A 9,700-nucleotide genomic window follows, 5' to 3' on the forward strand; every position below is an offset into this window, starting at 1 on the left:
AAGTCTCTTGGTGGGCATCAATATTATGTAACCTTCATTGATGATTTCTCAAGGAAGACTTGATTATACCTTCTCAAGAACAAGGACTAGGTATTCAAAAAGTTTCAATAGTTCAAGAATGAAGCATAGAACCTAACCGAGTGAAATATCAAGACTCTAAGGATACACCCCCAAAGAGATGATAGATTTCTGCAAGGAAGCTAGGATCAAGAGGGAGCTTACCATTCCTTATAATCCTAAATAGAATGGCATGGATGAAAGGAAGAATAGAACTATTGAAGAATGTGTTAGGGCCATGCTACATGATCAAGACCTCAATTCCTATGGGGAGAAGCATGTATGTAAGCTGTGTATTTGCCGAACCAAAGTTCTCACAGAATCCTCAACAACATGACTATGGAAGAAGCATTTATGGGAAATAAGCCAAATGCGGATCACCTTCAAATATTTGGGTGTCTTGTGTATATTCATATACCTAAGGACAAGATAAAGAAGCTGGATCCTACCAGTCTAAAGGGAATCTTTGTTGGGTATAGTGCATCATCAAAGGCATATAGAATCTATATTAAGGAGGATCATCGAATTGAAGTAAGCAGGGATGTCATCTTTGATGAGAGCATAGCTTACAAGAAATCAAAGGATGTTTGGTTAACTCTCATGACGAAGAAATATTTATCTTTGAGGATATCTCAAGGGAAAATGATGGTCAAGATCAAACATCTGCTCAAGAAGATGTTGAAGGTCCGAGTGAGCCTATACAACAAGTAATTGCTCCAGAAAATCGAAAGAGGCCTACTTGGTTGAGAACTACTCTACAAGAACTAGAGGGACATACAACATAAGGGACCTTCAAAGAAAGTAAAAGACCGAAAAGGTATTTTGAGTATGATGCATATATAACAAAGCTTATTGAAGCATAACCTTCCTCCTATGAAGATGCCACTAAACATCAAGAATGGAGGAACACATTGTAGGAAGAATACCAGTCCATAATGAAGAATGATGTTTAGGAGATTGTCCCTAGGCGAAGTGACAAATCTATAATCACTTCAAAATGGATTTACAAGATAAAGCATGCTACCGATGTGAGCATTGATAAATACAAAGCAAAGTTTGTAGCAAGAAGCCTCTCACAGAAAGAAGGGATTGATTATGAGGAAACCTTTGCTCCCACAGCTAGATATACAACAATAAGATGGCTTGTTTCGTTCGCTGCTACTATGGGATGGAACATCCATCAAATGGATGTCAAGATAAATTTCCTAAATGGGACCATTGATGAGGAGGTTTACATTGAGCAACCTCAAGGATTTGAAATAAATCAGAGGGAGACTCATGTCTACAGGTTTGAAAAAACCCTATATGGCTTAAAACAAGCACCTAGAGCTTGGTATGCAAGAATGGATGCATACCTCATGAGGCTTGGTTTTACCAAGAGTACTGCATATACTAACCTATATATCAAGGTAGTCGAGGGTGAACCAGTCATCATACTCTTGTATGTGGATGATCTACTAGTCATAGGTGTAGATCATCAAATTCAAGAATGCAAGAACTAGTTAACAGTCGAGTTCGATATGAAGGATCTTGGGATTATGCGCTATTACTTAGGACTAGAAGTATGGCAGATGCCAGGTGAAATATATCTTGGTCAAGGTAAATATGCGATCAAGATACTTCAGAAGTTTAGCATGATGGATAGCAAGCCTACGACGACTCTCATGATTACCAATCTAAAGAGGTTGAGGAATTCAGAATCTAGTCCAATGGATCCTACTTGCTACAAACAGTTGATTGGGTCCTTGATGTATCTGGTAAATACAAGACTAGACATTTGTTTTGCAGTAAATTTCCTCAGTCAATTTCAGATGAAGCCAAAACATGATCATTGGATTGCAGCCAAGCATATCCTAAGATATCTATGTGGAACTATACATCATTGTCTCTGGTACACTAGTAATGAAATCCAACTCATGGGATATACAGATTCAGATTGGGGTGGCAGTGAGACAGATGGAAGAAGCACAACAGGTGGATGCTTCAGCCTAGGATCTTCCATGGTCTCATGGATGAGCAGAAAGCAGGACACAATTGCTTTGAGCAGTGTTGAAGCTGAATATGTTATTGCAAGCAAGGTCTTTTGGGAAGCAATTTGGCTTAGGAAGTTATTATCAAACTTGTTTGAAGGATCACTTAGCTCTACATAGATACATTGTGATAATGAAAGTTGCATAAGATTGATAGAAGACTTGGTGTTTCATGCTAGAACAAAGCATATAAATAATAAGTACCACTACGTCAAAAGCTCGGTACGAGATGGGGTAGTGGGCTACACTATTTACCTATAGATGAACAGGTAGCAGACATACTGGCTAAATCATTATCGAACAAGAAGCTTGAGTACCTGAGAGGTAAGCTTTGTTTGGTGGACATCTCTTCCCTAACTGAGAGGCAGTGATGTTTGATAGTTCTTGTCTTTATGGTCATGCACTAGACTAGTACTAACAACATAAGTCTTAGTGAAGACCATAAAGAAAGAATGGAGTTTGGAGGATTGGATAAGCATCTTAGATTGAGACTTCTTATGGATTGTAGAATCCAGGAAAATATGTTGTTGACCAATACTCTTTGTGGATGAGGTAGGGCATCCAAGATAAGAGTAGTCAAAGAGGACTGATATTCTTTGAGGATTCAGGTTTGGAAATCCAAGATAAGAATAGTCCTAAGAGGGCATACCCAATGAACATCTGGATGGGGTATGCGCCTTAGAGGTAGTGTGGCAGCTCATGTAAAGCCTCCCATCATAATGCTCTCGAATAAGGATGAGCTTATCTAGTTAAGGCCTTCAAGGATAGTCTCGGTTATGATAAAGAAGCTTGACAATTATCAATTAGGATCTTCTTATGAGAATGCTTCAAGATTGAGATTCCTTGTACCATGTGATAGAATTATGAATGCCCCCCTAGTTAAGAGGGAGTGTTGAAAATTGTAACTAGGTTCGGTCTTCATAATGACCTAATTGTAATTATGACATTCTATATTCTTTATAAAGAAAGAAAAAGAAAGAAAGAGAAATTATATTTCTATTTTTGGGGTATGGGTTTCATACTCAAGTTTGAGTCAAAAGCATGTTCTTCGTGCTTTTAGGTTTTCTAGGTCTTTCTAGGATAAATAATATTATTGGTCATGTGTCATAGTCCCATTAGAACTTATTATAATAAGAAAGATAATTATTTTATCAAGAAAAAAGCCATTTTGGATCCCAAGACCAAGTTGGTCTAAGAGCAAGATCAAGTCGGCCTAAAAGGAGGGCTATTCGACCTCTCAAGGAGGCTATTAATACAAGGGGTTTGACCTAATTTGAGACACTCACTCAAGTCAAGTTTGATCTGCAATAGCGAAGGAGAAGAAGAGCTCGAAGGATGAAGGAAGGAAAAAGTGAAATTTCTTGGGCTAAATCTCTCTCTCTCTCTCTTTCCACACGTGCGAAGCTAGGGTTTCTGTGAAGCTGCAGTTGCAGGAGGCTGAAATTGCATGGCTGAAATTTCGAGGAGCAGTTGCAGGGCCGAAATTCTGGGATGAAGTTGCAATAGGTCGAAGTTTGGAAGTTTCCATAGAGATGATCTTGCTAGGGGCTAACTTGGTGCTTGGTAGGGTTGTTGGCTTTCGTTTTTGGGTCTTGGAAGTCTCTTTGTAAGCATATTCTAAAGAAGAAAAGAAGCATTTTTTTGGGTTTTCCCCTTGGAGGACTTTTCCCTGGCTTGGAGCCTATATCTTATGTACTTTGTCTTATTGTGATCTTCATTGTTTTGGTAATTGCTTGATGAACAAAGATCTAATAAAGTAATAAAAGACCAACAAATATCACAAGTAATTATCAAGTTTAGGAAAATCGTCTATACTACATAAGTCTCCTGATTTTCCAATAGGTGGAGGCAAGGATGAAGTTGATACAATTAGGAATGCAAGAAACCCAAAAACCCTGAAAGATGAAGCAAGCAAGCATGACTAGAGATAGTGGGAAAAATTCTTTTAGAGATGGACTGAAGAACAAAGAAGGTAAAACATAGCCATTTAGGGCCTTCGTGTGGCTGCTATGGTCTTTGGGTTGGCAACAAGACAAAGAGAGAGGATTCTGCTTTAGTTATGAAGCAGAGGGTTTTCTTATGGCAAGGTGGCATATTAGTGAGTATGGTGAGTAGTGGCCAAAATCAATGCTTGATGAATGAAAATGGTTGAGTGCCATGGAATGTGTATACTTTGAAGATAATAAAAATTGCTGTTGGTAGGGGTTTTCATGCCCAAATAAGGTTTTCCATTATAGTCGCTTTTGTTAATCAATGTAATGTTGGCATTGTAATGGCCATGTTATGCATTCTGGCATTGCAGTTTTATGAAATGAAGAAGACATCCGCTATGTTTTATTATTGAGTTGTGATGCTTCCCTGAGATTGGATTTGCTTCCACATTTTATAGCTGTGCACCCTAAGATTATGTAGTTTGGGTTTGCATGATAGAAGGGTCTCTTTATTATCATAAATATTACAGTAGTAATCTGCAACAATTTCACCTATATGCAAGTATTCAAGGCAAGTGGAGATATGGTGCATGGTTAGAAATCCTATCTCCGCTTTGGTCCACAAAGTAGAAACTGTAAGCTCCAATTTTTGCAGTATTTGGAACGGTTGTTATAATTTCCAAGCATTTTCGAACTTACGTAGATGAGACTGATGCTTGAGTAAATAGATTATCAGTCTCTTGTTTTTGCAACATGCTCTCTCCATCGGGTTTTTCAAGATGAGACAAGGAAACCCCGTCTTGTTCCACGTACCCGTATAGCTCATTAAAAGGAATTTGTCTTATCTGCATGTGCCCTCAACAAGGTCTTCTTGCAAAAACGAAGGCTGGATGTCCATTGTGAAATGATATATGCAAGATATCGATCCTTTAGTAGGACCTGCTTGCATTAGAAACAATAAATATCCACCATATCTTCCTTACATATAACTGAATAGGATTGTTTAACTGAACTTCAGGTAGAACGCATTAGCAACACCTCGCCCCAAAACTAGACAGTACGTATTCAAGGACATGGGAGAATCAGTTATGAAATGCAAAAAGAACATAATCTCCGAGCTATAATTGATTCCCAAACAATCAATAGTCAACGCTGTCATTGCCTATCAAGGAGCCAAATCCAATCAACATACAATAGGAGAAATGCCCGGAATAACATCATACAACGAGGTCATCATTTTCTGGCATTTATAAGCTCTCGCATTAAATGCAACAAACTGCCAGGGGTTTCCATTTCCTCAACCCATCGCATTTCTTTTGTTTAAGCATTGTGACTATGACACATGATTTCTTCCATAAAGTTAAAATATTGGACTGGATCAGTGGATGTCTAGCCACAAACAAACAGTACATTGCCTGAACTACCAGGACAAAGGTGACCACGTATCCTGCAGACTTTTCAAGTTTAGGTATATCACTTGTTACTTTAAACGTCACCAATAATCTCCACAAGAACATCTTCCATCTTTGAAATGATGGTAACGATTAGAATCCCGTAAAACAATTTCTCGTGCAACAATCTTGGAGATAAACTTGATGGCAGAGTGGCAATCAAGACAGACTCGAAGGTTCTTGATAACTCGGATAGTTGTTCCAGGCAATGTGCTTATTAGTCCAAATGCAATTGCCAGCTTTTCACTATGGTGAGAGAGAATTTGCTCTTTCTGTTCTTCTTCAACATCATGCAGCACAAGCCTTGTCTCAGGCACATATCCTGCAGCCTTCATCTCCCTAGAGAGCCTCTCCAACATTGAATGTATTTTCTCTGTTTGTGGGTGTGATCTGTCTCCTGCAAGAAATGTATGTACCTGTTTATTGACCTCAATCCAACTGTATCCAGGCGTCTTTTTTACGTTCTTACCTTTCATCAGTCTCCGCACACTTGCAGCATCATCCCATCTACCAGCTTCGGCATACATAGCAGACATCAATACATAAGGGGCAGAATTTTCAGGGTCCAGTTTAAAGAGGTGTTTTGCTGCATGCTGTCCTAGCTCTAAATTGTTGTGTACTCTACAAGCAGCAAGCAGACATTGCCACACACTTGCACTGGGTTCAATTGGAATTTTATTAATGAAAGCTTCCGCTTCTTCAAGCCTACCAGCTCGGCCAAGAAGGTCAACAATGCAGACATAATGCTCCATTGAAGGCATGAGGTGATAATATTGACTCATGCTATTGAAGTATCTTTGGCCCTCATCCACTAGTCCTGAGTGGCAGCACGCAGATAAAATACCAAGTAAGGTGACATGATCAGGTTTCATGCCACAGTGTTTCATCTGTTCAAAGAGTTTAAGGGCTTCCCTACTATAACCTTGCATGGCATATCCTCCAATCATAGTATTCCAGGAAACCAAGTCATGTCGATTCATTTTGTCAAACAAATCCCGCGCCTTGTCTATCATCCCACATTTTGAATATGTATCTACAAGAGCATTTGCCACAATGTCATTGAACTGAAACCCATTCCTAGTGATCTCTTCATGTATCTCCTTAACCTGTTCAAGAGCTGCCAAGTTGGCACATGCGGGGAGAACACTTGCATAGGTTTTGGGTTCTGGCTTCAAACCTGCCTTTTTCATTTGACAAAAAAGTTCAAGGGCCTCCAAACTCTGTCCATTTTTGGCATATACTGCAATCATCGTCATCCAAGAAACAACATTTCGAGCAGGCATTTTTTGAAAGAACTTAAAAGCCTCCTCACAATCCCCATTCTGGGCATAAGCTGTAATAATGGCGTTCCAAGAAACCACATCAGGCTCAGGCATTTGTTGAAAAAACGCTAGAGCTGCACCAATTTGTCCATTTTGGGCATATGCTGTAATCATTGCATTCCGTGATACGACATCGGGCATAGGCATTTGCTGAAAGAGTTCAAGAGCCTTCTCAACATGCCCATTCTGAGCGTACCCTGCAATCATTGAATTCCAGCAAACCACATCTCGTTGATGCATTTTGTCAAACACATTGTGTGCCTTCTCTGTACACCCACATTTGGCATACATATCTACGAGACCACTTTGCACAAAGACATCCGACTGAAACCCATTTCTAATTATAGATTTATGTACCTCAATCCCATGTTGCAGAGCTGACATTTTGGCGCACGCTGGCAGAACACTGGCAAAGGTAAACTGATTGGGTTGGACTCTCCTGTTTTGCATCTGGTAAAAGAGAGCAAGTGCCTCCTCAAAAGGTCCATGCCTGGAGTAAGCTGAAATCATGGCAGTCCATGTCCGCACATCTCTGTCAGGCATTTCATCGAAAACCCTGCGAGCATCTACCAGACTCCCGCACTTGGCATACATGTTCACAAGTATATTACCCAAAACTTTGTCTGGTATACATCCCCTATCCTTCATGTGGGTGTGCGCTAATTTGGCCTCTGAGAATGCTTTCTTCTCAATGCACAGTTGTATGAAGCGAGCATATATAACGGGATCAATAGGCTTATTATCTATGATATGCAGAACCTCCGATGCCTCTTTCAATCGCCCCTGTTTACACAATTTTCTCAAGTCCTCGGCAGAAGCATTGACCTTGACAGTGTCTTCCTTTCTGAGAACACCAGAGGTATATTTTACTGCCTGAAATTGAAACATTGACTCGGCAAACAATGCCTTCTTGTTCTTAATAATTCTGAACGGTTGTGCCATTGCTATCTTAGGCTCAGCTTATGCTGGATGCTGGTAACAAAGTTACATGCTGACATGAAATTTTAAGACCTGGTAACCAAACCAATAGTGAAAAACATTTGACTCCTCAGATATAGAAGAATGAAAAACTATAAATGCAAGCATTTTCCATGTTGTTGGGAGCCCTACAAGCTGGTTATTCAAGCCAAGAAAACCCTTTTAAGAGACAAGAGGTCCTGCATACATGAAGAGTTATCAACCCCTTCAAGCAAGTTACATGCAGAGGTATTTCTCTCTGAAGTCATTAAAGAAACCATGGATCGATACTAAAAGATCAAATTGCCAACATTGAGACATGTCGAGGTGCACACTGGACCACAGTCATTGCTTTGGTTTTAAATGGGTGAACCACTACTTAAACAAGCTCGCATTGTTGAACTATAGGAATGTTCAATGCTATCCCTCCAATAACTTCACCAGGGAGACAACATTGAAATGAACCAGCAATTCTATAAGTTGGCATTACATATGAAAATGATCATGTATAAATCACGCTATCTATATGAACTTCATGTTCTAAGGTTTAAATAGTATTTCGAATGAAGATGATTCATGTTTCAAGGTTTAATACCCCAATGGGGGTGTTACAAGGGTATAGGAACCCCGAAGGGTATCGAAATAGCATTGTACGAGGAGGAGTGACCCGTATGTCATCTTCCTTCGACAAGGGGGCATCATAATTCGCATGTGGAGAATTTGTAGGAGTTGTCTATAATGCGATTTTTTGGAGATTCCGGTGATGGAATCCGGCGGAAGAAATTGAGGTTAAATCTTGATTTGTTGCAGTTAAAATGGTTTTTTAACTGCATATTTGGATTCAGCACCCTGAAAAACCCTTGGGACGCTTTGATTGTGCAGAAACTAGCTATCAAACTTGCGATTCCAATAAATTGCTACCGGATTTTGACCAAAAAAACCCACCGGAAAAGCTTCCAAAAAGTCTCATTATAGACAACTGTGAATTTGTATGGGGATGGAGGTAGTGGTCTTCGGGGAGAGAGCTCGGCTCTACACATGGCTTTGCATGGGTTGCGCGTGGCACATCTGGGTTTACACCATGGGAGCCACCAACCTGGGTTCAATTATATTAAATGTCGCATGCAAATGGTTAAGATTTTTGTTTGGATCCCCTCTTTTGCTAACACAACCTCTCTTGTTTGTGCAGGTATGGAGCACGTCTCCCAAAGTGGATTCGTTATCGCATACCCCTATACTAACAGCAGAGGAATGTTCATTTATGACCTCATTCTTGGCCACTCTTTTGGGATGGCGAAAACTTGGAGTTTGCAGTACACTTGGCTACTGCCAAGAAATTTGCAGACGACATGTTTTAATTATGATGGTCATGACCTTACGCGGATATCTATTTATATGAACTTATTTGTTGGCTCAGGGTGGCGGAAAATTGGTTATAAGATTGACGTTCTTTTGTTGCAGAGGTTAGGCTTTTGTTCGTGGTCTCATCCTCAAGAGGCTGCAGTGGAAGATATGTTGAATACGCTGCATCGTTGCTCAATTCGTCATCCTCACTTACTGGTTCAGAACTCTCTTGTCTTGCAACATTGGGTACTCATATTCCCCTTAACTTGTTATTGTGGGAAACCACGTTGGTTTCAGAACTTGCACTATCTATGGTGTCCATGTGTTTTTGTGTTATTTTTACATAATTTTGGGTCAGTTCCCTTGTTTGAGTTGGTCGGGGTTCTTCCTTCAACGACCTCCCAAAGTTATGACCTGACGAACATTTCGTTCAATTGCCTAGTGTTGGTATGTGGTGTATGGTACTTTGAACTTTCTCAGTTTGGTTCTGATAGGTATATTGCCTTTTGTCACCCTTTGGTCTATCAAAGCACTCAAACCCTGGAGTGTTCTGGTTTTCAAGTCTTCTGGGTCTCAGTGAAGTTATTTTGTTGTTTGTTTTTGTCTAT

At 39.9% G+C, this 9,700-nt stretch overlaps 1 pseudogene; it reads right to left on the reverse strand.

The window, feature by feature from the left end:
* Window positions 1-4,518: 4,518 nt before the first annotated feature.
* LOC149183563 (pentatricopeptide repeat-containing protein At2g03880, mitochondrial pseudogene) lies at window positions 4,519-8,314 on the reverse strand (annotated as a pseudogene).
* Window positions 8,315-9,700: the final 1,386 nt, after the last annotated feature.

The sequence above is a fragment of the Pinus tabuliformis genome, chromosome 3_2 (assembly GCF_031772625.1).
Source record: "Pinus tabuliformis cultivar Carrire ecotype Pingquan chromosome 3_2, CPIR1, whole genome shotgun sequence".
Taxonomy (NCBI): domain Eukaryota; kingdom Viridiplantae; phylum Streptophyta; class Pinopsida; order Pinales; family Pinaceae; genus Pinus; species Pinus tabuliformis.